The sequence below is a fragment of the Eretmochelys imbricata genome, chromosome 13, assembly GCF_965152235.1.
Source record: "Eretmochelys imbricata isolate rEreImb1 chromosome 13, rEreImb1.hap1, whole genome shotgun sequence".
NCBI lineage: Eukaryota > Metazoa > Chordata > Testudines > Cheloniidae > Eretmochelys > Eretmochelys imbricata.
In genome coordinates this window covers 39,335,523-39,348,001 of record NC_135584.1, presented here as the reverse complement: position 1 = coordinate 39,348,001, position 12,479 = coordinate 39,335,523, and positions in this window count along the sequence as shown.

Here is a 12,479-nt window from a genome sequence, read left to right as displayed (position 1 = left end):
GCTTATGCAAATCTTTCTTCCCAGTACTCTAGCATGGCTAATTGGGGCCCAGCCAACTATACTCTGCCTCGCACGGCTATATCCCTCCACACACCGTACCTGGCCGGGGCTCACAATGTCACCTGTGCGCGTGTAGTTAACTGCACTAGTACAAAGGTGCCCTTGGGCTGTCGAAAAATTTCTCAACCTGTTTTAAATTGTTCCCATGCTGTTAATGTTTCATACAATTATGGCCATATCATCCTACCATCAGGATGGTTTTTTACTTGCGGTTCACGCACCTTTAATTATATTCCTGCAAATTTAAGTGATGGCACCCTTTGCTGTCTTAGTAGAATGACACTTATATTGCCTTTTGCTGGTCAAAAACGTAGTAGAAGAAGTGTACCCCTTTCAGATGATTGTATTGCAGATGTTGAGCTTTTTAGTCATGCTGAGTATACTGCCTTAGCGGCCTCTATTGTTGGGGTCCCCGCGCTTGCCATGTATTCAGCCAGAACTTTAAATAACCTGGCATGCTTTGCAGCAAAGGCAATTAATACAACATCCCAGGCTATTGCCTTACTTAACACAGAACAACACGAATTAAGGGATGCAATCTTGGATAACAGAGCAGCCATTGATTTTCTGCTCCTGAAACACCATCTAGGCTGCTCCACGTTTCAGCACATGTGTTGCTTTAATTTAATTGATAATAGTCGCTCCATAGAAACTAGACTGGCTGAATTGGCCAGTCTTACAACACACATACGCCAAGATCTGGGGTTTGAGGGTTTTTGGAATTGGCTTACAGGTTGGCTGCCCTCTCTAGAATAGCTGCGACAGCTTTTCGGTTATGCTGTGTTTGTAATCATTGGGCTTATTTTTTGCTGCTGCTGTGTACAATGTATTCCTTCCTTGTTAAGATTTTGTAGAATTTCGCCCTGGAAAGCTCCCCAAGTTATGTCCTTGTCTGTCTGGGAGTTAAATAGCATGACAAAACAAATTGACGGCTACCATGAGATGGCCGAATATCATTAAATAAAAAACGGGGGGATGAAAGGTTCATGTTTAGTTATTCCACCTGGAAGCAGGCAGGGCACACCCTGACTGTTTTGTAGAAGCAATGCACACATTGCTCTATCCAAGGACAAGGGCTAGATATGAACCATGAGAACTTGATTATGGGACAGTGACTGTGGGAAGCTTTCTTAGCCTGGGCTCAAGGCCTGAGAACCAGGATTGTAGTAGATAAAGGATGGTAAATAAGTATATTAATCAACGTCATACATTCCTTTGTGTATCTTTTTGTGGTAGCAGTGTGTAATGCTTAGGGGGGAGAAATATAATAAAAGGAGAAGGTGGAAGGCGGAGGGCAGAGCAGCCCATCTCAGCTGACCAGCCTGCTTGCTTGCATAAAGCTGTGTTCTGTCTCATCATTGAACTGCTACAAGGAAAAATAACTTTTGTAGTGGTAATGAGTGGTAATAGCTGTCCCACTGACTTGAAGGTATAAATTGTCCCCACATCTGAAATAGTTGTGGGTGAGGACAAAGTCACAAAGTTCAGCCACCAGGTTTGCCGTGATAGTATCAGGGATGCTATTCCTGATGGCTTGTAGTCCATCTTTGTGTGGAATAAAGTCTGGGAGTGGTTGGGTTATTACAAAACCTAAACCTAATTTTCCCCATACTAATTTCCCTCTGCTGTTACTCACACCTTCTTGTCAACTGTCTGAAATGGGCTGCGATTGTCCCGTATGGTTAAAACTACAAGGGAATATTTCCCACCAGACAGAGCACAGGCCAAAGGAGCCACAGCTTCTGGGAAAGGGGGATGGGCCGGGGCTTCAGTCGCAGCTACTGCCCAGTGCCCAGGGCTTTATTCTGTCTCCAGGGGTGTCCCAGCCCAATGGAACCCTGTGACCCGACCCCTCCCCTGGCACTGACCCGCCATACCACAGCCCCATACGCCGGGCGGGGGCACCGGGGCTGAGTCTCCCACCTCCCTACAAACTGACAGCAACTGGACACTGAGGTCGTGTCAGGGAAATTCTCTTCACTGCCGGCGTCTGGTTCATTCTTTTCTTATCCAAACGTATAAACAGGATCCCAGTGCACTGTGATGGGCGCTGCACACAGACCATCTGAATTCTTGTCTCTTGCCCTAGGGCATATAATGAAGACCACTAAAGGAAGAAATTTCAGCCTCCTATAAGGAGGAGAATATGCAAATACGGGTGACAGGTTCCTGTATAAATCTGTGCCTCTCTCTGCCCAGGCTGCACCCGGAGAGACAATCCGCAGCCCCCTGGGTCTGCGCAGTGACCAAAGACTCTCCCATAGAACTCGCCCCGTCAGACCAGGGAAAATGAATCTTTGGGTCCATTTAGTTTTCACTGTAGCAGCTTGGGAAGGTATTTTCCTACCCGTGAACACACTGCAGAAGCAAAAGTTTTATTGTTCTACATCTGTTTTCTAAGTATCTGTTTATTCGCAGGTGGCTGGTCCCAGGTCCAGCTGGTGGAGTCCGGAGGGGGTGTGAAGAAGCCCGGAGACTCTCTCCGCCTCTCCTGCAAAGCCTCCGGGTTCACCTTCAGTGATCGCTGGATGAGCTGGTTCTGTCAGCCTCCCGGGAAGGGGCTGGAGTGGGTCTCTGAGATTAGCACGGATGGTAGCACCACACGCTATGCAGACTCCATTACAGGGCGATTCACCATCTCCAGGGATAATTCCAACAGCCTGGTTTACCTGCAAATGACCGGCCTGAGAGCCAAGGACACCGCCCAGTATCACTGTGCGAGAGACACAGAGACACGAAACCTACTTGTGGAAACGCAAAAACCCACCCTGCGGAATCCTCCCTTTCCCCGTTCGCCATACAGATCTGCAGACAGCTCAGAGTGAGGCAGGTGTAGGCAGGCATAGGGTAATGAGAACCTGCTAGCAGGTGTTAACCCTTTCATTCCCTTGCAGTGTCACCCATGCCGGCACTAGGCCCAGATCAGCCCGTAGTGCAGGGATCACTCAGTTCCTGAACACAGCCTCTCAGCTCCCCCTGGAAAGGGGCAGGGCTGGGGTTCTGAAGATGGCATTCCAGAATTCCTGACCTCAGCTGATGTCAATGGGCGGAGCAAAGGAGTGAACTCACAATAGATAGCTCAGTGGTTTGAGCATTGGCCTGCTAAACCCAAGGTTGTGAGTTCCATCCCTGAGGGTCCATTTAGGGCTCTGGGGCAAAAATTGGGGATTGGTCCTGCTTTGAGCAGGGGGTTGGACTAGATGACCTCCTGAGGTCCCTTCCAACCCTGATATTCTATGAACTTTTTATATAATTAAATACAAATCCTATGTAAAAGAGCATAGGCAAAACATTCCCATGTAAACACACATTTATAGTCTGAGCTGAAAAGCAAGATAAAGAAAAACAGGAACCATGATAGCAGTGAATGGGCACAAAGGTGTACTCCCCCAAAATGGTAAATCAATGACCTAGAGCTGTGTGGATTGTTGCTTACAAGGGTACTTAATAGTTTATATAATTATCAGACATTAGAAAAGGTTCAGAGAAGGGCAACTAAAATGATTAGGGGTTTGGAACTGGTCCCATATGAGGAGAGATTAAAGAGGCTAGGACTTTTCATCTTGGAAAGAGGAGACTAATGGGGGGATATAATAGAGGTATATAAAATCATGAGTGGTGTGGAGAAAGTGAATAAGGAAAAGTTGTTTACTTGTTCCCATAATAGGGGCCACCAAATGAAATTAATGGGCAGGTTTAAAACCAATAAAAGGAAGTTCTTCTTCACACAGTGCACAGTCAACTTGTGGAACTCCTTGCCTGAGGAGGTTGTGAAGGCTAGGACTATAACAGGATTTAAAAGAGAACTAGATAAATTCATGGAGGTTAAGTCCATTAATGGCTATTAGCCAGGATGGGTAAGGAAACGTGTCCCTAGCCTCTATTTGTCAGAGGGTGGAGATGGATGGCAGGAGAGAGATCACTTTATCATTACCTGTTAGGTTCACTCCCTCTGGGGCACCTGGCTTTGGCCACTGTTGGCAGAGAGGACACTGGACTGGATGGATCTTTGGTCCTACCCAGTATGGCCGTTCTTATGTTCTTATGAATCCCTGCCCCATACAGTCTCATTAGTCCTGCCCTCATGAATTAACTGTTATCCATCCAATTTGAGAATACTGGGCAGTCATAATGTGGATCCTTCCATCATCCATTTCCCTTTCATTCATTTCATCCTTCCTTTCTCCTTTTACCTTCTGCATGTCCTCTGTTCTCAAGCCAACTAATTTTTTTTTTCTTTTAGGGCCTTATCCGAAGTCCAATAAAGCCCATAGAAAAGTATTTTCAGTCCTGGAAATAGAGTTTGCTCCCAGTCCCAGAGTGGTGTCTACTTCGTTGCCTTATTAAAAACAATGGTTCTTTTCTCCAGTTCACAAAAGAATAACCAGAACGCCCACGGCAGTGTAGGGGGTGTTTTCAAAACACACAGTCAGCGGCTCTGTCAGCCCCTCTTTGCGAGTCCTAAGGGAAGTAATTAAAAGCAAAGTCAGGAAAGGAGTTCGTTTCTTTTATAAGGAGGGGAATATGCAAATGAGGGAGACAGTTTCCTGTTTAAATCTCTGCCTCTCTCTGCCCAGGCTGCACCCGAAGACACAATCCGCAGCCCCCTGGGTCTGTGCAGTGACCAGCCAATCCCCTGAGACTTTACCCTCCAGCAGAGGCAAAATGACACTTTGGCTCCTTTTCGTTTTCACCGGAGCAGCTTTGCAAGGTAATTTCACCCGCTAAATGCATTGCGGCGGGACGGGAAGAGTGCAGTGTTGCTGCTATAGATATTCATAGTATTTACAAGGCGCTTTATTTGCAGGTGTCCAGTCGCAGGTCCAGCTGGGGGAGTCCGGAGGGGGTGTGAGAAAGCCCGGAGACTCTCTCCGCCTCTCCTGCAAAGCCTCCGGGTTCACCTTCAGCGGCTACAACATGAACTGGGTCCGCCAGGGTGCAGGGAAGGGACTGGAGTGGCTGGCCAGAGCTGCTGCCCAGGGTAGCACCTGCTACTCTGATTCCGAGAAAGGGAGAGTCACCGTCTCCAGAGACAACGCCAACAGCCTGCTGCTTTTGCAAATGAGCAGTCTCAGAATGGAGGACACCGCCTTGTATTATTGTGTCAGACATACAGAGTGATGGAACCAGGACAAATACCTAGCACTGTAATAACTTGTCACTGGAGTTCGCTGGTCTGGGCCACTCAAGGTTTGCAAGGCAATAAAATGTTCAAATCTGGGAAGAGAACTCAACGAGGCAGTGGACCTTTCCCCCCTTGAGTGGCATGAAAGGGAAACATTTCATGTTTCAGTAAACTAGACAACAGTTAGCGTCTAGGGCCCCTGAACTTTCTCAAACTCTATAGGCGCCAAGGTCGGGGTGTTTTTGAGTCAAAATACCCTTCCTTTGGGGAATGGGTTTATTAATATAATATAAATTCTACATAATACTCAAAACACCAGACAATACTTCATAATATTATTCCCTTCCCTGTTTGGATTCAATTTTTTAAATCAAATAAAATAAGTTAAACTTTTAAGTATGTGGAAACAAAAGGACACACACATGGATTGAAAGCCAGTGATTCAATCACGGTAGAGTGGGGAACCTGCCCGGAAAAAATGCCACAATAAAGTCCTGGCTCTCAGGTTCTATACCAGACTGCATTTGACCCCATCGGTGACTCTAGGGTTTGGGCCAAATTCTGAAATTGTCCCTGGTGAATTCATCACTAAGAGCTGAGGGAGCTCTGTGATTGTTATGTGAGGAAGTGACTATAGCTTGGCATTTTCAAAGGAAGTTTCAATGGGATTTTGTCATCAGAATCCTTGAGGCTCCTTTAAAAATGCCAGCCATTGTGAAGAAAGAAAGAAACGTTGTTTTAGAGTACATTATTTTGTTGGAGTGTAAAAGAGCCAATTGATGCATGAGATCTCTAGTGGCCGAGGGCCACGCTGCAGGCAGCCTGCCTCAGTTTCCCCTATTGGACAGATTAGATAAAATTTCACCCATGGATTTTGGAGTCAAAAGTCCCCTCCTTTTGGACTCGATTTATTACTAAAATATAAACTCAAAATAATAATCAAAATCCCAAAACAAAGTCCATCCAAAAGGCCACACAGAACAAAGGTTCCTCTTGCCTTTCTGCCTGGGGCCTTTCCTGATTTAGCAGCCTGTGCCCTGGCCCTACCTGTCTGGAGTCTCAGTCCTAACTCCCAGGACTTTCTGCTGGAAGCATTCCCCCTTCAATGCAGCCTCTGCTGCTCTTCTGGGAGAAATCACCTGATCTCTCCAGGATTGGCTCCTTAATAATCAGGGTTGGATTGTCCCAGGCCCTTCACTTCTTAGGGGCAAGCCAGCCTGATCCAGGGAAGCAGCACAGTCCTGCTGAGATAGCTCCATTAGGAGAGTTTATTTTTCAGGCAGTGCAGTGTGGTGGCTAGCTCATTGGGCTGGTCTTAGGACGTGTCGGCTCCAGCCTCTGTTTGTCAGAGGGTGGAGATGGATGGCAGGACGGGGATCACTTGATCATTGCCTGTTGGGTTCACTCCCTCTGAGGCACCTGGCATTGGCTGCTGTCGGTGGATGGGGTGCTGGGCTGGAAGGACCTTTGGTCTGACCCAGAGTGGCCATTCATATGTTCTTATGTTCTCAGTTCTTCTCAAACCTGGCATATGTAGACATGAGCAGCCTCAGCCTGGAAGGCCCCTCCCTGTATTTACTGTGCAGACATTACAGGGAAAGGAAACCAGCCTCATCTCATTCAAAAACCTTCCTCTGCAATTGCATGACAATATATCTAGTCTTGGTGCCCAAGGTCTGCAAGTAACAATGAACCCATTAGGTACAAAGGAGAGTAAACAAACCAACCTGTGTTTTAATTTCATTTTCTTTCCCAGGATTAATTTCACAGTAGGTCATATAAAAATATAGATATTTAATCAAATATATTGAGTTGTTCATAAAGTATCCTTCCATCTCACTTCCCCTGCCTTAACACACTCTTGACCCCGCCCGGGGCACCAAACACCCACTCCAAAAAATACCCAAAAGCCAAACCCTGTGCTGTTCTGGTTCAGTGTAGCATCCTATCTAATAGACCATGTTGCTTCCTGAGTGTTACCTTTGCACTTATTGGAAACACTACTGCGGGCATACTCAAGCACCATGCCCTGATACTGTTAGTGCTTAGAATTACTTCAGGGCCTAACGCCCACGTTCGTACCCCTGCAATGGGACTGGGAATCTGAGTAGGAATGGGAATAGGAATTTCAGTGTGAACAGGAATGGGAGGGTGAGTAGAAAAGAGCAGAGGAATGGGAGTGTCATTGACAAAGGATACAAGTGTGCGCAGGGTGACTAGGAATGGGATTGCAAATAGGAAGACGAGTGTTAATGGGAGCATCAGCATGTGTGAGAATGAGCACGGGGATATTAAAGAGAACATGCGTCAGACTGGAGAGGGGAATGAAAAGATGAGTGTGAGGATGAGTGTGTTATACCTATGTGAATTCAGGTGGGAATGGATTAAGTGAGCTGTAGTCCATGAAAGCTTATGCTCAACTACATTTGTTAGTCTCTACGGTGCCACAAGTACACCTCTTCTTTTTGCAGATACAGACTAACACAGCTGCTACTCTGAAACCTTTATTATTGTTGTTTTTTGTTTGTTTGTTTGTGGTGGTGGTGTTGGAGTTGTGGGTGGTTGTGGCCCCAGTGCCTAAGGCCTCTAATCACAGACCACGATCCCAGAGTGCTAGGCACTGTACAAAGACAGAACAGAAGGACTCTCTCTTCCCCAGTGAGTTTACAATCTAGGGAAGTGCAGCGTGAGTGGGAATGGGAACAGGAATGGGAACCTAATCACGAATATGAATTTCGATGTTTAATAATAGTCTCCCTTCAACTCTGCCTGCATCCTCACCTAGAGAAAGACTCCCAGACACAGCCCGCTCGCCACACGAGGGAATTTTAACTCTCCAGCAGGTGTCCCAGCACAATGCCTGTGACCAGTCCCCTCCCCAGTCACTGACCCGATGTTCTCATGGGCAGGGGCTCCGGAGACCCTTTCCCCACGACCGCGTAATTTGATGCCAATCAGACCCTAGATTCATAACAGGGAAATTGGGCTCACACCCAGCAGCTGCTTCTTTACACCCCACTGCACTGGGGCTGGGAGCTGCACAGACCCACAAAAGGGACGATCTGACTCTCCTCTGAGCCCTGAAGCAAGAAATTCACATAATTAAGGGAAGGAGTTTGCGTGCATTATAAGGGGGAGGAGGTGTGAATATGCAAATAGGGGTGAGAGTTTCCTGTTTAAATCTGTCCATCTCTCCGCCCAGGCTGCACCCGGAGAGACAATCCGCAGCCCCCTGGGTCTGTGCAGTTACCAGCCAAACCCCTGAGAAGTTTCCCCTCCGAAAACCAGGAAAATGAGACTTTGGATAGCAGTTGTTTTCGCTGTAGCAGCTTTGGAAGGTATTTTGCTCTCCTGGTTAAATGGCAGAGCCAGGAGACTATACAATTATTGTTGTTTTTATAACCATGCTTGTAACTTGTCTTTATTTGCAGGTGTCCGGTCCCAGACGCTGGTGGAGTCCGGAGGGGGTCTGAAAAAGCCCGGAGACTCTCTCCGCCTCTCCTGCAAAGCCTCCGGGTTCACCTTTAGCAGCTTTTACATGAACTGGGTCCGACAGGCTCCCGGGAAGGGGCTGGAGTGGGTGGCTGAGATTAGAGCCGATGCATCCAAGCAATGGTATTCCCCGGCTGTTCAAGGGCGATTCACCATCTCCAGGGATAACGCCAAGAGTGAGCTGTATCTGCAGCTGACCGGCCTGAAGCCCGAGGACTCCGCCCGCTATTACTGTGCGAGAGACACAGTGAGAGTAAAACGGTCCATGCTAACACCAAAACCGGAGCTGCGGGACTTCCCGCGCCGGCCGCGTGGGGGCAGCAACGACACAAGCAGAACAGTCTGGTCTTGGGCGCAAGAGGGGGAAGGGCCGTCGGGATTGAAACCTCTGGCGGATTAACTCTTTAATGTCCTGACAATTTCCCCCATTCCAGTGTATACCACAGTGCTGCTCGCCCGCGCAAACGGCTCCTCTGCCTTCCCGTCTCTGTACACTTACCAGCCAATCCCCTGAAAACTTTCCCCTCCGACACCAGGAGTTGATAAAAGCCTGCCATCAGTCTGTAACCCTATAATTCACGGGCTTTGTCACCCATTGCTGCAGCAAATCCGGGTGGGGCTGTGGTGCAGGGATCGCTCAGTTCTTGAAGAAACCCCGCTCAGCTGCTACTGGAAATATGGCGCAGGGTTGGGATATTCAAAGGGGCCTCATGGGTAAAGGAACCCACCTCACATTTGAGAATCACAGTCCAGAATTTCTGCTGCTGTCCTAGGGCAAAGCTAAAGATCAAGCCCGCAATATAGTTCCAGCAATTTAATAGAGTGACCGTGGAGATAAAGGACTGAACCTGCAGTCCTTAATTACAGGGAACTACCAAAGGTTGGCACTGAAGACAGTGGGCTAGTAAGTGTACAGGGAGGAAGCCTGGCAGGGCTTATTGGGATCGTGCAGAGAGAAACAGCAGCAGCTCAGTAAGAGAGGTGTCAGGGGGTTTTAGGGTCAGAGAGCACAGGGCTGGTGGCCTTGTCTGGTGGCTACTCGTTTGGGGTCCTCATTCCCCTTTTGATAGATCTACTCTCAAGCTGATGCATCCTAGCCATGGCACGCAAGAACAGAACACTGTACACACAGCAAAAATATGAAATTCACGCTTTTCAAAAGCAATACAAGAAACACAGAAAAGGATGTTTGGGGAGGAGGGGGGAGCAGGGAGCTGAGGGCTCTCAACTTTCTTTTCTGAGAACCGGACACCAACAAACACCTTTCAGAGATCGGTTCTTGCCTGTGATTGTAAATGTGGAGAGGTGAGAATGCAGAAAGCATGGCAGAATGGGGCTCCTTTCGTTCCCTGTGGACAAACCCTGACAGCAATTAAAGACACTTCCCTGACTGCGAAGGGGAGAGTCATGCCCACTTCAGGGGTATCAGGATTGGGTTTATAGACAAAGCCTAGGCCATTTAGGAAGTTGCGGGGCTACATCCAAGGCTGAGCGTCTGTTAAACCCTTGAGGAGTTCAAATCTTTTCCTAATCTTTTTTCTCTAGGAACGGGTCTTGCTCCTATTCTTGGATTACCAGACCAAGATGTGAGATCATAAGAACATAAGAACTGCCAGACTGGGTCAGACCAAAGGTCCATCTAGCCCAGTATCCTATCATAGAATCATAGAATCATAGAATATCAGGGTTGGAAGGGACCCCTGAAGGTCATCTAGTCCAACCCCCTGCTCGAAGCAGGACCAATTCCCAGTTAAATCATCCCAGCCAGGGCTTTGTCAAGCCTGACCTTAAAAACTTCCAAGGTAGGAGATTCCACCACCTCCCTAGGCAACGCATTCCAGTGTTTCACCACCCTCTTAGTGAAAAAGTTTTTCCTAATATCCAATCTAAACCTTCCCCACTGTAACTTGAGACCATTACTCCTCGTTCTGTCATCTGCTACCATTGAGAACAGTCTAGAGCCATCCTCTTTGGAACCCCCTTTCAGGTAGTTGAAAGCAGCTATCAAATCCCCCCTCATTCTTCTCTTCTGCAGGCTAAACAATCCCAGCTCCCTCAGCCTCTCCTCATAAGTCATGTGTTCTAGACCCCTAATCATTTTTGTTGCCCTTCGCTGGACTCTCTCCAATTTATCCACATCCTTCTTGTAGTGTGGGGCCCAAAACTGGACACAGTACTCCAGATGAGGCCTTACCAATGTCGAATAGAGGGGGACGATCACGTCCCTCGATCTGCTCGCTATGCCCCTACGTATACATCCCAAAATGCCATTGGCCTTCTTGGCAACAAGGGCACACTGCTGACTCATATCCAGCTTCTCGTCCACTGTCACCCCTAGGTCCTTTTCCGCAGAACTGCTGCCTAGCCATTCGGTCCCTAGTCTGTAGCGGTGCATTGGATTCTTCCGTCCTAAGTGCAGGACCCTGCACTTATCCTTATTGAACCTCATCAGATTTCTTTTGGCCCAATCCTCCAATTTGTCTAGGTCCTTCTGTATCCTATCCCTCCCCTCCAGCGTATCTACTACTCCTCCCAGTTTAGTATCTACTATCTACTGACAGTGGCCCGGAGCTTCATAGGGAATGAACAGACCAGGGCAATCATCCAGTGATTCACTGGGGAGGAGTTTTATCTGTTATAAGGAGGGGGATATGCAAATAAGAGTGAGAGTTTCCCATTTAAATCTCTCTGCCGAGTCTGTCCCCTGAGACAATCTGCAGCCCACTGGGTCTGTGCAGTTACTAACCGATCCACCAGCTACCTTTCCCCTCCCAGACCAGGGAAAATGCCTCTTTCGCTCCATTTCCTTTTCGTTGCAGCAGCTTTAGAAGGTATTTTCTCCCCCTAGCTGGAAAAGAGAGTCAGAGGAATGTTGTATTGTACGTAATTCATAGTTGATATGATTTTAATATGCGTTTATTCCCAGGTGTCCTGTCACAAGTTCAGCTGCTGGAGTCCGGAGGGGATGTGAAAAAGCCCGGAGACTCCCTCAGACTGACCTGTACAACCTCAGGGTTCAACATAGACAGCTACTGGATGAGCTGGGTCCATCAGGCTCCTGGGCAGGGGCTGGAGTGGGTATCAGCAATTAAGGGAGCAGATGCACACTACGGAGATTCCGTGAAAGGACGATTCACCACCTCTACAGACAGCTCCAAGAAGCTGATCTACCTGCAAATGACCGGCCTGAAGCCCGAGGACACCGGCCGGTGTCACTGTGCGAGAGTGAGGCGAAGCCGGGCTGAGCTCAGACAAAAACCTCCCGTTGCGGTCAGCAGGGGAACTCCCAGCTGGTTTGTGATACTGACAGTCCAGGCGCTGGGCTCGACAAGAGACAACAGGGTGTTCCCTTTGAAATGGTTAAAATGTACTCGGCTCCGCAGCCAGACCTACCCCCACAGACAGCAGAGATCCCGAGGCCGGCACCTTGTGACTGGGATGCGGGGCTGACACCTGGGTCCCATAAACTGTTTTACGCTCCACAATACATTCTGTAGAGCCAATGAAAATGCCACAGATTCGCCCCTTGGTGCCTTCAAAAATCGCAAAATCAGTGAAGGGCCAGAAGTTTTAACGTGGAACTTATACACCGCATTTAAAACGCACAATGCAGTCAGAGATTGTTTGGGGGGTGAAAACTGCAGACAAGCTATGAACTATGGCTCTGATTTATAAAGGACCCTAAGAGAGTTAGGTGCCAAAATCCTTGTGATGTCAATGGGAGTTAGGAACCTAACTCCATTATCCTCCATTGAAATTGCAGGCCTACAGGTCTACTTCCGACCCCGCCTTAAAAGATAGG